General features: G+C 35.8%; 1 protein-coding gene across 7 annotated transcripts in view; it reads left to right on the top strand.

Moving 5' to 3' along the window:
- BNC2 (basonuclin 2) overlaps window positions 1–15,088 on the top strand; it is a 381,020-nt gene that overhangs the window by 81,940 nt on the left and 283,992 nt on the right. The window contains exon 1 of one of the 7 annotated variants that reach the window (XM_032205570.1): window positions 14,002–14,055. The exons of 5 other annotated variants lie outside the window; for them this stretch is intronic. The gene's annotated coding sequence lies outside the window, so the exon portion shown is untranslated. Of the gene's footprint in view, window positions 1–14,001; window positions 14,056–15,071 lie in introns of those variants that run through there. One more of the 7 variants, XM_032205572.1, reaches the window with a different exon arrangement.

Raw genomic sequence — 15,088 nt, 5'->3', positions numbered from 1 at the left:
TACAGTTTAAAGTCACATCCTCAGAAGTGACTTGTAAATTTGGTTTCCTGATTTAGGACCTGTCAGGCTGTGATTACTCTAACCATTCACAGCTGTGACAGAAGTCAACTGGAACAGCAAATCAGGACCTATGAACATTAAATCAGGCTCCCCAAAAATGAACCCCTGTAGCAGAGACTGTATATTTTTCTCTGTGGAAAGGTTGTATGATATGCCATTAAATTGGTTGGGATTAGACTGCAGCACTGTTTATTTCTTGGTTTGCTGCTTAATCCACTACAAAAGGTACCTCACTGATTTTTTTTTTCCATTCCTTCCATGCATACCCATAATGTTCAGGCGTGTTCTTACTGTCTACAAACCATTTTAATTGCGTGCAGTTTCATGATCATGTTATGGCAAGTGTGGTTGGATTTGGAGTTATAGTGTGGCTTTTCTTCTGTGTTCACTTAAGAGGGAGCGCCCATGGCAACTTTGTCTGTGAATGAAGCAGAAATTTGCTAGTTAAACAGTTTTGCTTCCTATATGATTCATCAATTCATTTTTTGAGGTAGTAGGGCAGTATGGTAGTTGGGTGTACAGTATGTATTGGGGATAAATAAATTTTATACTGGAAGTACTATTATACATCAGCATGCAAAGTGTTACTTCTGTGTTGGCTTCCTTGGGTAAAAGTAAAATCTGGACCAGACTACAAATGACAGTGAAGTAATTGTAATAGTCAGGTTTTTTTATTTTGTTTGTTTTGTTTTGTTTTGTTTTGTTTTGTTTTTAAGGAGTCACCTAGTTCAGATTTTAATGTTAATGCTAATGCCATGATTCCCTTTAGCACTGTGGTGATTTTACTTGGGTGGGCAGCCGAGCTCCACCACAACCATTCTCTCACTCCCCCTCTCCTCAAAGAGGAATGGGGAGAAAATACAACACAGAGAGCTCGAGGTTTGAGATGAGAATGGTTTAATTAAAAGGAAAGTGAATGGGGAGAAAAAGAAACAAAAGAAACAATAAGTCCATGTGGAAGCACAGAGAGAAGGAGAAAAAAAATTATTCTCTACTTCCCATCAACAAGCGATGCTTGGCCACGTCCTGGGAAGCAGGGCCTCAAAACGCGTAATGGTTGTTCAGGAGGAACAACCCCCTCCCCCACAAGAGCCCCCCTTTTTATTGTTGAGTGTGATATCAGGTGTTATGGAATATCCCTTTGGTCGGTTTAGGTCAGCTGCCCTGGCGATGTCCCCTCCCCATCACTTGCCCACCCCCAGCCTGCTGGCTCTTGGGGGCTTGGAGGGAGTCCTGATGCTGTGCCAGCACTATGCAGTAATAGACACAACACTGGAATAGTATCAGTGCTGTTCCAGCTACAAGTGCAGAGCACAGCACTGTGTGGGCTGCTGCAGGGAAAGGTGACTCCATCCCGGACAGACCCAACACAAGCATTCATAAAGATAAGAATGGTGTATGTAAAATCAAAGGACTTTTAGTTTAGCTTCACAAAATTTGTTTGTCACCTCATTTAAGAAACTTTTTAAAATACTCATGAAAATCATTTTTATTCTTCTTTTGAGTTAATACATTTTTATGTCTCAGCTGGTAAATTTTCCAGCACCCGTCAGAAGCAGACATTGTATTACTGTGTCCAGTTTCTACATGGTTGTTGTTGTTGGTGCAGTCTTACTGTATTACCTATTTATCATGTCTTTGTAGTGAATTTTGTAAGTTCAGTTAATCAGGTGAATCACAGAGTTTAGTGTATTTCTCTCTTTGATAAGCCTTTGTCATTCCTACTTTATAATTGACTCCTTAGCAGTCTCTCCACTAACTGCAAGATTCACTTAGTTCAGCTAAAGAAAATGAGACAAGAAAAGGTAGAAGAAACTTCCATTCCATGATTGAAAGTTTTATAAATGGGTTTTATATAGACTCATATGTATATTTAAAAAGCTCAGCCAACTGATGACTTTGACAAAGATTTAACAAACCAGGAGTGTGAAGTGTTCTGTAGGCTAACAGTTTTAATGGGTTTATCTTAGGCAGTTCTTCAGTTGTGAAAGTGTCAGTTAATAATTTACCCGTCCCAAGGGGCAATAGAAGCAATCACACTCTGCAGCGAGGTACTCTTGGGCCTGTCGCTGTGCTGCAGCTCATCTTGACTACAGAAATGCGCCATTGGATGCGACATCAGCACTGTGTCTGCTCTTTGACAAATGAAGCCTTGTAAGAGCTAAATAAGGCATGGGAAGTTTGGGAAGGAGCAAATAGCTCTTCAGCTGATTTCTGCAGTAATGGATTACTGTAGATGTCCATCTGCTGCACATCAGAAGGAACACAGGTTAAGATGAAAGTTTTTTTTTTTTGTTTGTTTGTTTTTTTTTTTTCAGTAAAAGACACCTGAAACTTGGAAAATGTTTCTAAAAATCCAGTGCTACAGTTAGCAATGTTTGCTTGGTATTTGGAATGTAAATGTTCTGCTCTGATGATACATTGCAAGTGCAGGAGTTTTCTACCAGAAATGTGAACGTTTAACGTAAAAATGACCTGAAATATAGTGCCTTTACCATCACCCTTTACCGTGCAATTTGTTCAGATGCAGTTGTTAACATGAAATCGGAGTAGATTAAGCACTATTTATGTGAATTTTATTCCTGTATTTACTCATTGAATTATACTATACTACCAGGATGGTAAGTTTTGTAATTTGTTTTCCACTGTATGAAGAATGTTTCTTAACAAATATTCACTTTTGCATGCATATTTTTTATTAGACATTATGCCATTCTAAAGATTTACAGTTATTTAATAATGATTTATTATAGTAATTTATTCTGCCAGCTGTGGCACATTTTTACTGGAATTTGTAAATCAAATGTATATTGAAATCACTAGAAACATGCATTTCAGATTCTAATGAAATGTACTCCAAAATTGTTTTTGGAGAAGGAGTAGGCAGCTATGTGAATGAACTGCAACTTGCAGTTTCTAGTGTTATATATAAGCTTTTCCTCCACCTATTTTATTTACTTGCAAGTCTCTGATGTTTTACTTGTTACATTTACTCTGATGTTTTACTTTACTTGCTACTATGTGAAACAAACAGCAACAAAACTGTAAAGCCATTGACTTTGTCCTCCAAGGCATCAGTATCAAATCATGCACTTGACCTGCAGTGATTAAGTCACGTTCAGGATTAGGAAGACAACCTGATAGCAGTTTCAGTGTGCATCTAATTGCTGTCTCTATGTTGTGATAGAAAGTACATGTATTGAATTTAGTGAGTCATAAGAGACACTGAGTGAAATTAGTATCTGAGGTGGTTGAAAAACGTGTGCACTCAGGAGAAGGGAGGACACCAACGGTATTTTTACAGTTTTTGTAAAACTTCTATATATTTTTTTCAATAATATCGTTTCATTTGCAGCCTGACTATGAACTCTACATTTAGTTCTGGTGAAGCATCATACCAGTAATTCTCTTTTAAATTTGTAGTCTGATACCTGCTATTCTCGGCTCTTTGAAAATTTGGTATGAACTATGGGTGTGAAGTACTCTTTAAAATTCCAGCTCTATGTATCAGTTTCCCAATAGTAAAAATCAAAATGAGATACTTCCTTTCTTCAATCTTTTGTCTCTCTTGATTATTCAGGTTATAAACCTTTCTAGACAGGAACTCTCTCTTGCTTTTGTTTGTACAGCACCCAGCACAGCTGGAGGAGGGAGATGGGCTGAGCTTGGTTTAAAGTCTTCTAGACTTTGTTTTAGTACAAATAGGGTGCATCTAACAGAAATGAAGCTCTCTTCCCATGTAAATAATCCTGAGAGAAGTTGTCTTTAGTGAAAATTCAAAATATTTTAATTTCTTAAAGGGATTTCTACTCAAGAGCAAGTATGAAATATAAACTTCTGACTATAAAAAACAATGGCATAGCCAAGAAATTAGTGATGCAAGATTCTGTGGGTTTGGTTCTAATCTGAAAAACAAAGCATCTGTTGCTACATACCTTGTGAAAATCAGCTGCTATGCATGTGTACGCAAGTATATGATCCCAACTCGCCAGATAAGCAGCAATGCTTTCTTTTTTTATCAAAGATCAGAAATAAACTTTAAGTCTCAAGTGGGCTCAACATAATGTGTTAGGATACTGAAAGATTACTTTATTAATTTTTGTGAGCTTGATCTCTTCATGGCAATAACTAAAACTGTCATGACAGCAGTCAAAAAAAGAGAAAGGATGGGAAGTATAGCATTTCTAAATGAGTGTCTGGGGATTTTAATTACTTTTTCTGAAATCATGAGTGTGTTAGGGGAAAAAAATAAAAAGGAGAAAAGTCAACTTAAGTAAAGTCACTTAAAAAAAATAATCAGGTATAAGACAATGGTAAGTCACTGACTGAGAAAAGTGCAGGAATAGATTCCCATTTCATGTATACGTATGGGATGACTAGATAGTGCGATTTCAGGAACATGCACAGCAATATAGAAATCGTGTTTTTAATTTCTTAAATATTAAGAATATTATTTAAAAAAAAAAAAAAAAGATTACATTTCTGTGTATGAACTTTACATTATCTGTCAGGAAACAGATGATGTTTTCTTTGATGCTTTGTAGGCGTTCTTGTCACCTCAATTGCATTTGTACAGTTAGCTGTTCTGTTAAGTGTATGACATTATATAGTCTTCCATGTGTTTACGTTGATGCTTATCCTGTATTCCTTTTGAAAAGTGACCTGCAAAGCAAATAAGCCTGCTTGTGCCCTGATTTTGCTTGGCTTGGCAGGTTTTTATTTTTTTCTCAATTCTTCTTGTATTAATCTTGAATGTGAGAAAGGAGTAGGAATATAGGAAAAGTTTTCATTGTTAAAATTTCTACAATGCTTTACTCTTTTAGTCTCTTTGATAAAATTCTTCTTTTCTAGAAGGGTCAATCCTAGAGGATCAGCCTTCTAGCAAAAGAGAAAAAAGGCAACTTTTTGTATTTTTAAGACAGGATTCCTCCCTCTGTCAGAACGTGTTCCTAAGACAAATTTCATCTTTTAAGCAAAACAAGTCACACTTTCTTTTTGTGCAGTTTTGCTTAAGATGCTATTTTTTTTTTGCTCCTAATACAGCTTCAGTGCGACAAGAGAATTATAACATATTTTAGTAGGTTGAAAATCCATACAGATACTCATCAGGTTTTGCTTTAGTTTATTGTTTTAATATCAGATTGGTGGATGGTATACTTTTGTGCTGCTTTAAATTTGTTGATCTGGGTATTACCTTTTTAGAAATGGTTATTGGTAGCCCATCAGCTGTCAAAATCTCAAAAAGTTTTTTGTTTAAAATCTTTGGACAAAAAAAAAAAAAAAAAAAAAAAAAAAAAAAGCATTGAACACCAAAATTCTCCCAGGTTATTTCCTACTTACAAATATCCTTTCATTTCCTAAAGTGTTTTTTTTTTTGTTGTTGTTGTTATGATTGACTTTTAACCTGATCACAGGTATCATGGAAGTGAGCTGGATGAAGGAGAATTGATGGGTACCATACTACAATTATCCTGCACAGTTAATGACTGTCTGTGTAGTTCTGTCTTTAGCATACAATAGCTGTTTAAACTTAAAATAATGCTTTAATGGTTTGCTCAGCTTTGCTAATCTCAGTGGACACTGAAACAGTCAGACTGATGTGGGGGGGGGGGGGGGAGGGAGAGAGGGGTTAACTGTTATCATGAGGGAGGTTGTTGGGTATCACTGGTGTTCAGCCATCCTGTAGCATTTCCTTGCCCTGTGTCTTCCTCCTCCCTCAGAATGTATGAATAAATGAGTGTGAATGCTCTTTGAGGGCAAGCTTTCTCCACCTCCCTTCTGTTTGAGAAATCAGTTGATTTAGTGTCATTCCTTCACATTTTCCAAGTAACCATCTTGTTTAGGGAACTATTGCTCCTTGCTGTGATTGGACTTTGCCTATGTTTCCTGGATGTATTTGGCACAAAGAAGAAAGAACTCTGAAAAATTAGCAAGTTTTTAAAGGGACATTCATGTACCACACAATTTCCTGCAAGTCCTGTTTTCAGATTATAAGCAGTAAGAAAAATAATTTAATCTCAAGTGGTAAAATGCTTGTGTCCAAAAGCTGCAGCTTCTGCTCGGCATGTTGTACAAATAAAAGGCTGAAACATCCACATCCCAGGGATAAAAAAGAAAAACAGACACAGTCTTTTGTTCTAGGATCCATTACTACAGCATGAGAGATCTTAAATTTTCAGGTCAAAGTATGTTGGAAGTACCTGCTTTTCCTTGTCTGGCTTCAGAGGGGTTTAACAATTGTGCTTAAAAGGAAGGGGGGAGGTATTTTAGTAGATGGGGGGTTGTACTAATCCATTGTGTATGTAATAAAGCTTCTGATAGACTTGAAGGTGTATGTGCACCTGTATATGTGTTATGTGAAGGTGTGGTGAAGGTGTAGCAGAATGGTGGCAAAAAATGTCTTCATGCCTTATAAATGCAGGCCAAATAGGAGCATCCTAATGATAAGGTCTTAAGTAACAACAGCATTATCTGAAACACCCTTGACTCCCATTTTCTCCCATCCTTGAACAACCCCTGATCCCCATCCATGGCCTATCCATAACAAATAGACTTGTAGATGCTTCCTTGGTGTCAGCCTTGTAAGTCTGTTGCAATTAGAGTGAAAACAAAATGTATATAAATAGTACTTTTAAGGTCCTTGTCAGTCAGTGCTCCCAAAGTAGGCAGTATGTGAAAGTCAAGGTAGGAATTTTCCTTTAGAGCATATTTGCCCCTTTCTCCCCTATATTTGTTCTCTTTCTTCAATTGTGTGAGTGGAGAAAACCCAAAAGCTTCAGTTTCAGGTCTGGCTCCTAAAGAAAACCAGTGTGGTTCATTTGTGGGCTGGGAATAGGGGTTTGAATTGGCATAGACTTGTGGGTGCTTTGGGGCTGGAGCGCACACAGCTGTGGGTTCCAGATGCTTGCTATCCTGTATTAATGTGGCTTGTCTGTGAAACCATGGCATCCACAATACTACACAAAGGTCCACGCCTGTGGTGGTTTGGGAACTACTCCCAGAGTAGAAATTTCAGTTTTTAAGCAGAGTTACAAAATAAAATTTTAAGACATCCAGCTCAGAAGGGCCGAAACAATATGAAATTCTTTTTAAGAGTTTCATTTTAACAGAGATTCAGACATTTTTTATAAATGAGAATTTTAGACTCTCCATAAACAGCATTTTGGTGTTTTGAAGATGAAACAAAGAAATAACAAGCTTATTTGTCCTGTACCATCTTAATTTTGTAGGAGCTCAACCTGTTCATGTGTCCTACCTTGCTGGCATAAACCATATGCAAATATCATAGAAAAGTGCTTTCAGTGTTTATAGAGAGTTAGTGTCTCTCTATCCACTATGGGAGCAACACAGGCAACACCTTCTCCATGGGGCAGAAAAGAGAAGAATATATCCTGATTGTTTTCCATATGTGCTGAACATGTCATTGTATTTAAGAATGGCATGTTTTCCACAACTTTTGAAAATCAGACCAACTCATTATTTATATTCCTGAAAGTGTGAATGAATTCCTAATATTAAGAATATTTTTTTCATTTTATGCTGAAGTCACTTGTTAAAAAATTCAACCGAACTATTCTATTGCATATTAAATTTAAAAGAAGAGGAAGTATTTTTAGTTCACTTTTTATCATAAGCCCTGTCCCTGAATTCTTGTGATTTAATAAAGAAATGTCTTTGTATAGTATCTTTCACACAAACTTTATCTCCAAAACTCTGTGCAGAGTTAATAAAATTAAAAAGTTTTTTTTATTATTATTATTATTATTTTTATTTTTACTAGAAGTTAAGAGACATAGTCATGAGAACAGAGACATATTGTTTCCAGATGAAGGCTGAAAATAGATGGAGAATGAGGGAGAGAAATGCAGCAGGGTGGTTCCAGATGGCAGGCATTGCGGAGAGGGTTCTTGCAGCCATGTTGGCCAGAGCATACAAAAGGACAGAAAAGAAGCATGATGCCAAGCAGAGGAAGCTGAAGTATAAAATAACAAAAGTAATATAGTAAATATTTGTGAAAGATTTTTCAAGTGAGAAGTGTCCTTTTTTTTTTTTTTTTTTTTTTTTTTTGAGCGGAGAGTCAGATTTGTTTGTGTGGAATAAGAGTATTTCAGTTGAAAAGTTGTCGTAAAAATTGAATTTTACTGATGCTCTCTACTCAGCAGGTGAGCAGGTATCTTATCTTTTATATGTTTTCAAACAAAATAGTAGCTTGTAAGTATTTAAAAGTTTATTGAGTCTTATTGCACTTCTGAGTATCTTATAAATTATTTAATTGTCTGATGGATATGTGGCTACCTAACTATAGGGCATGAAATATGCACTGTTCCTCTAATACACTGGAGGGAGACCTGTTTATAAAGTATTTAGTATTGGTTTTATAATGCACTGTTGTCAACAGGAGACCACGAAGCTCAAAGATCAATCTCGTTTTGGCCCACAGTATTAATGCTGCTTTATGAAACTCTGTGACAGGTCACTTAGACAACAGCTCTTAATGAAAGGACTTTGTGCCAGTGTGTGGTCGTGTGACTGTCTGTTAGGAAGGCATACTTTAGTTGCTGCCAAGGCTGCAGATGAATCTTTGTCCAAGTCCCTGAGGTGACTTTGTGGCCGCTGCTGCTGCTGGCCAGGTGATGGAGCTCATCATTTCCCCTGTCCTCTAGAGAGAAGTGAGACAGAGACTGCTGAGTTCTTGCTAATGCAGCTTTTGCTAATTGTCCAGAGAGCTAGTAGGACACCGGGCAGTTCAGGCAATTCTGTGTACTGTGAGTGAGTCAGTAATTAGAAAAACATAGCTGCTCTTAATTCAGTCTTGCATTTGTGTATGAAGTGTCTTTTCAGCCATCTAAAATTCAGTTGTTCTATTAAAAAAAATATATATATTAGATTTTTAGGTCAGTTTATGTATTTAATTATGACAGACTTACGTTTTAGACACCAAATAATTGTTACCAGGATTTGGCACAATATATTGTATTATCAAATAATTAGATCATAAGCTTAGCTAGCCTAGACTTAAACCCTTTAGGCTGTTGTGGGATCCAAAGGCATTGCTTGTTATATAGACAGTTTACTAAAAGGATGAGAATAATGAAATTAACTACCAGAGGATGAATTTCTTTGTAAAAGTCTTGTACAAAACTACTGTTCAGCAGACATTTTCCAAGATTTTAGGATATATTTTTTTTCAGAAAATAACAGGAAAGCTTGCTAAGTTTAATAATATATTAAAAATAAAAACCAGGCTTAACCCCAGATAATCAATAGCTGAAAGATGCGGTAATATGGTAGTACACCTGTATAATATTATGGTGATAATCCATGGATGTACAGGTGTGTTGTTTTTTTTTTTTATATTAAAGTATTTGAATTCTCTTTTTCAATTACTTACCTAATTTTGGTTGTTGTGGTGTTAGTTTAGCTGTTGCTGTGAGATTTCAACTATTTCTGTTGAATCATAAACATCTCTCAGCAGACACAACTGATTTTGGAATACTTTATTTTAAAAAAGGAATACATTTATTTTTATATTATGCATCTTCCTTTATTATATGACATGTCAGATGCCCCCTAACCTTTTTAATTCCTTGTAAATCACAACAGAATGGTTGAATCACGCTATTATTTCAGGATTGGACCGTACAGACATTTCATTAGATACACAGTCTAATCAAAGTTTCTTGGAGTAATCTGGACCTGCTGAGCTTTGAATCAGAATCTAATACCTTAACATGGTGATATTTTATATTTTGGTATAAAGAATTCAGTCAGAATAGATAGGTTGTTTTTGTTTTAAATGAAAAGAGACACTGATTCAAACACAGATATGGAAAATGGATGTGAAACCACTACCAGTGAAGAACTAGCCACCCTGATTACCTACCTGCAAATTAAAGGGTTTGGAACACATTTTCTGTAGGCATTTAAAACCCTCCTGAGAAAAGTATGAACTTTTTAGTTTAGTATGTTATCCAAATTTGTATGGTGGTTGTTACTAGCTAGATGCCGTGCTGATGTGTATAATACATTTGAAAAAGCAGTAAGTTACTTAGAAAATTTGATGGGTGCAATCCAAAAAAGTCTATTAGTTGGTTTTAGATTATGTGTTTTTACAAGATTTTCATTGTTACCTGTTTTTATAACTATATAGTCCCTCTGTTTCACATGCATTTTGCCATTTATGTATGTATACCCTTTGTAATCATTATTCTTTGGTTCTCTCGGCTTCATTTTTGTACTGTTGTTGAACTGGAAAATTTGTAAAGTTAGCATTGCTCATGTACAAGGTGTGTCAAGAAAGATAGATGTAATTTCCCCTTAAAGGAGTTTCAGATAACCATATTGGTTTGTTTAAATAACAAACTAAGGCCATACAACAAAAAAAAAAACAATAAACCAGAAGTATATATTGTTCAATGCCTACCACTGATAAGAACCTTAATTTGTGTAATATCCTCTATGTTCATCCCCCAAACCTGGAACTGTGCACTGCTACCAACATTCACACTGTGATCATGTTATATACTGAAGGATTGCATATATGGACGACATTGGCTTGTCTCTATACTTACTTTTTATATTTGACTATTCTGTTGTTTCTGTAACTTGTTAAAACATATTGGCTGAGTGACCAAAATCCTAATGATCTCTGCTTGATGAGATTTTTATCCACAGGTCACAGTTTTCACCTTTATTCTTGCTAGTGTTCTGTCACACACAGAAGTCCATGTAAGGGTTTTGTGGTATGGGTTCCTGATACCTAGTTTGGCAAGGATGTGATTAGGATCGATTACAGTATGACAGCTTGCTAGCAACTGGAGCCTTCATAACAGGAATGTACAATTTTAGGCTTAAAAACAGAAGTCTTCATTGAGGATAAAGGTCCTGTCACGTCACCTGATGTGTGATATGAAAGAAATCAAATATTTGACAAAAAAAAAAAAGTACGAATGACTAATTCAGAGCAGGCAAGGTTTGAAAATGTGATTTAAATACAATTTGTAAATACAAATAAAAACTCTGCTGTTAGTGAAAATCTGCTGTGCTTTGGTTTTCTGAAGGTATGGATACAGGACACTTTTGACCTGAAGATTATTCCTAAAAATTAGATTAAAAAAATAGATTTGGCACCTCTAGAACCTGTGTGAATTCGGCATGCACATCAAAGTGAAAAACAGACTCCTAAATGCACAATACTGTTGATAAGATAGAGAAGAAGGATTCAGCAAGGACATTTGGAACACAGGAGGCTAAAAAGTATTTAGTCTCATTGTTGCAAAATGACATAGTTAGTCCTATACATTTTGGTTATAAGTCAGAAGTTACCTATTAAAACTTGCACAAAAAATGTTTTACAAAGTAAGGATGACAGGTTTCAGAGAAAATACAGTGCTGCCAATTTTTTTTTTTTTCTTTCTTTAGGATATGGAAATTTGGGTGGATTATCTGTTCAGAGGAGGTTTCCTTTATTAATTCTCCCCCCTCCGCCCCTTTTTTTTTCATTTTAGACATCTGTTAACGTTTCATAGAGTCTAACAGATGTTGCAGAGTGAGTCCCTTACATAATTCTTAGGGAGAAGGGGATGATAAAGAATGACATTTCCACAGTAGAATCACCACGTCTCAGAACATGACCATCATGACTGCTTTACATAATTTTCAAGTTTGAGATTATATTCCTGATAGGACAAAATTCACAACTTTGTTGTTATCTATGGATAAAGTGTAAGCATGATTGTTATGGTCTCTGCTCACATGTTGTAATGACAAGTAGAGAGAAGAATACTCTCATACTTGGTGAATTATATACTTTTTTGAAGCAGTATCAAATATTCCATTACAAAATGCCTTTAAAACAACTCAATTATATAAGCTTGGTTATTTCAGCACAAGCAAGGGCTGATTGTCATGCGATGTGGAGGACCATTTTCATTATTTTGGCAAGAACAGGGACAGTTTTGTCCTGACGAGCTATTAGATGAATACCAGAGTGTGTCACATGAAAAACCACTGATCTTTAACCCAGCTATCTACTTAACCAAGCCTAGAAATGAATAGTGAATAAGGGAAGAGCAAAGGCCAGTTTACTGTCATTACAAATTACAGAAACTTAACATCTGCAGCAAAATGAACTCTAGGAATTACAGGTACTACACAGTAAGTGAATAGAGAGTACAGAGATTTAGGAAAACTGTGTGTACAGATTTCAGGTCACCTACTGTGTACAGCGTGCATACATCTTTGCAGTTGAAAACTGTAACATTTGCATAAAAACATGTAAAGACCTTCTGTATCTTTTCCCAGTACCTTTAATAAATACTTGGAATGAACACCAAATATAAGGGAAACTCCTTTAAAATAATCATTTTACAGTTATCATTAAAAAGGCATTTAAATTCTAAATCGACAGAAATAATAAATAAGTCTGGGCTCACTGTTTTTATTTATTTATTTTATTTAATTTATTTATTTATTTATTTTTACCCAGGAGTAGTCTGGGGGACACTGCTGCATGTACAGTTAATATAAACATTTATACTGAACTCCTAGATGTTAGAAAAACAAATATTGTAAAGATCAGTAACATTTTAAAATTATCAGTTATGGGAATTAATGCTTACAGGAAAACACCATTCTTTCTTGCCCTGCTAGTAGAATTGCATTGTCTCCCTACAGTCTTGTTAGCTCATACTAACTGAAATGCAAATTCTTTCCAACTAATTGGACCTTGTTGAACGTACATGTACAGTACATAGTTATATGCATGTAGATTTTTTTTTTCCTAAATTCCTCTGTAATTATTTTCTTGATTAATATCTAAGGCAGAGACGTGGAACAAAAATCTCTTTAAAGAGTTTACATATTATTGAACATTAAAAAGATAGTAACTGTTGCATGTTTTAACAGCTTAATTAATAATACAGAATAATTGGAACTAAAAGAAGAGAATATTTTTTCAATGTTTAATCATTTTGAACTATTTGTATTAACCCTTTGACAGAACTAATTAACACTTAAAGGAACATAATGATGGAATTTAGAAAAAAATATGATGCATTTACATTATTTAGCACATTCTTCAGAATAGATTTTCCTATTGGAATTATCTGGACTTTCTGTAATCACCTTTCCCACCCCTTTTTGCATTTCTGTATTGCTAGTTTTAAGAGGAGAGATGAAATCATCAAAGTTACATTTAAAAAAATCACACCTATAATATAATTGTCATTGACAGTAAATAATAGGTATTAGTTTAAAAAGGAAAGAAAATAAAAAATCTTAATCTCACATACGTTTTACAGAACAGCTAAAATTCTCAAAAACACAAGTAGAGAACTGCAACTGCACTGTGTTTTAACTTCCATTAGAACCTGGATTCTGTAGCCACCTCTTCTATTCAGCAGCCGGGTATTCCCATGAGCTGAAAATGTAAAATAATTTCACGGATCCTTTTATCTTTCAGCACAAATGCCATTGGATAGCAGTAAAATACTTGCAGAACACATTCCTGATTAAAAATCTATTGAAAATGAGATTTTCTTTAATGCTTTTAAACAGATTTGTTTTAAATGCTGTTAGAGCCCTTACCTTGTTTCTGATTCTCATATGAGTTAGCCAAGGGGGAGAGAGAAAATTCTGTTCTACTCAGTTTGTGCCAAACTTGTGTACTAACAAGTAGTTCCTGTGCTTCCCACAGCTGATTCGAAGAATATTTCTGCCTCCAAAGGAATTATAACAATAAGCAGAGGGCAATAGATTACAAAGGAAAGCAGTGGGTTCTGAGCATGGATTCTGATTATAACAAATTTTCTTAATTTTTCTGTCTGTTTTGTTTCTTTTTGTTTTCCTTTTTTCTTCTTTTTCCTCATATTGCTGTGCAGTTAGAGGAGGCTTAATCTGCTACTGTAGGAGGTGTACTTCTGTCATATTTTTCCTGCAGTGATTACTTTTATCTCCTAAGTGACTGCTACTTTTCATGTCCCTGTTTGAAATTCAGTAAGTATTTGTTTTCTTGGTTTTATATGCTGGCATTATTGCACTAAATTAGATGCTTTGTAGGCAGTGTAAATTTAAGGATGACCTGAGCTGGACTGGAACTGGCAGACTATATTTTGTTTCTTTTCTCTGTCATGTTAGTTAGCAGGGGGGAAATATCTCTTTCTTTAAAATGTTCTTAGGCTGTGATGTAGAAGTCACACATTTGACAATTAAATGGTAGCTCTGCTTTGATACAGTGATCTGAATGTGCTTAGATTTCTTGTAAGGTTATAGCATTCCGGCCAAGATTTCTGCTTGGAAAGACCAGATTTGGATGTATTAGCTAGTCAGCCTAATAACCCTGTACAGACTGTATTGATTTTCTAGGAGAGAGTTTATGAACTAAATAAACTTGGAGTTGGTGTCTTAATAAACTGCTTCTCTCAGTCTGTCACATTTAGTTACAGAGCTCTGCAGTTTAGGGGAAAAAAAGGCTAATTCTGTTACAGATTGTTCACAGCAGGGTCTCCAAATTAGCCCTTTGTTTTGTAATGCCACCTTGCTTGGGCTCGCTTTGAGCACATTTCTCAGTTTTACCCTAATGAGTTGCAACACTGATAATGTGGCTGATGATCTTTCATTGATTTCACTATCACTTGCTTGTCTGGTAATTGATCCGTTGCTGAGCCTCTAGTTAATTATATCGGCTTTGACATGGCCCGGTCCACCGGGAATTTCAAGTCTTGCAGAATAACAGTTTTAATAAAAGAGTCTATTACTGCAGGTGCTTGCTGCTGCATGCCAGTTGATTTTGTGTGTGTGTGCGCGCGTATGCGTGCACACATGTGCATGTGTGCATGCATGTGTGTGTGTGTGCTTTTTTTTTTAATGCTCTGGGAGAGGAGAGGACTGCAGGACAGGAAAAAGAATTGGGGGGGGGGGGTGTAAGAGGTGGAGAGAAAGACAGCGAGCGAGAGCACACGAGAGATGCAGAAAGGAGAAGAGAGGAGGAAGCTTGCTATTGACAGTGTCCTTAAGCCTCCCACAAATA

Source organism: Aythya fuligula, chromosome Z, assembly GCF_009819795.1.
Source record: "Aythya fuligula isolate bAytFul2 chromosome Z, bAytFul2.pri, whole genome shotgun sequence".
Classification (NCBI taxonomy): domain Eukaryota; kingdom Metazoa; phylum Chordata; class Aves; order Anseriformes; family Anatidae; genus Aythya; species Aythya fuligula.
Note: the sequence above shows the minus strand (reverse complement) of the source record. Positions and strands in the feature narration are given on the sequence as shown.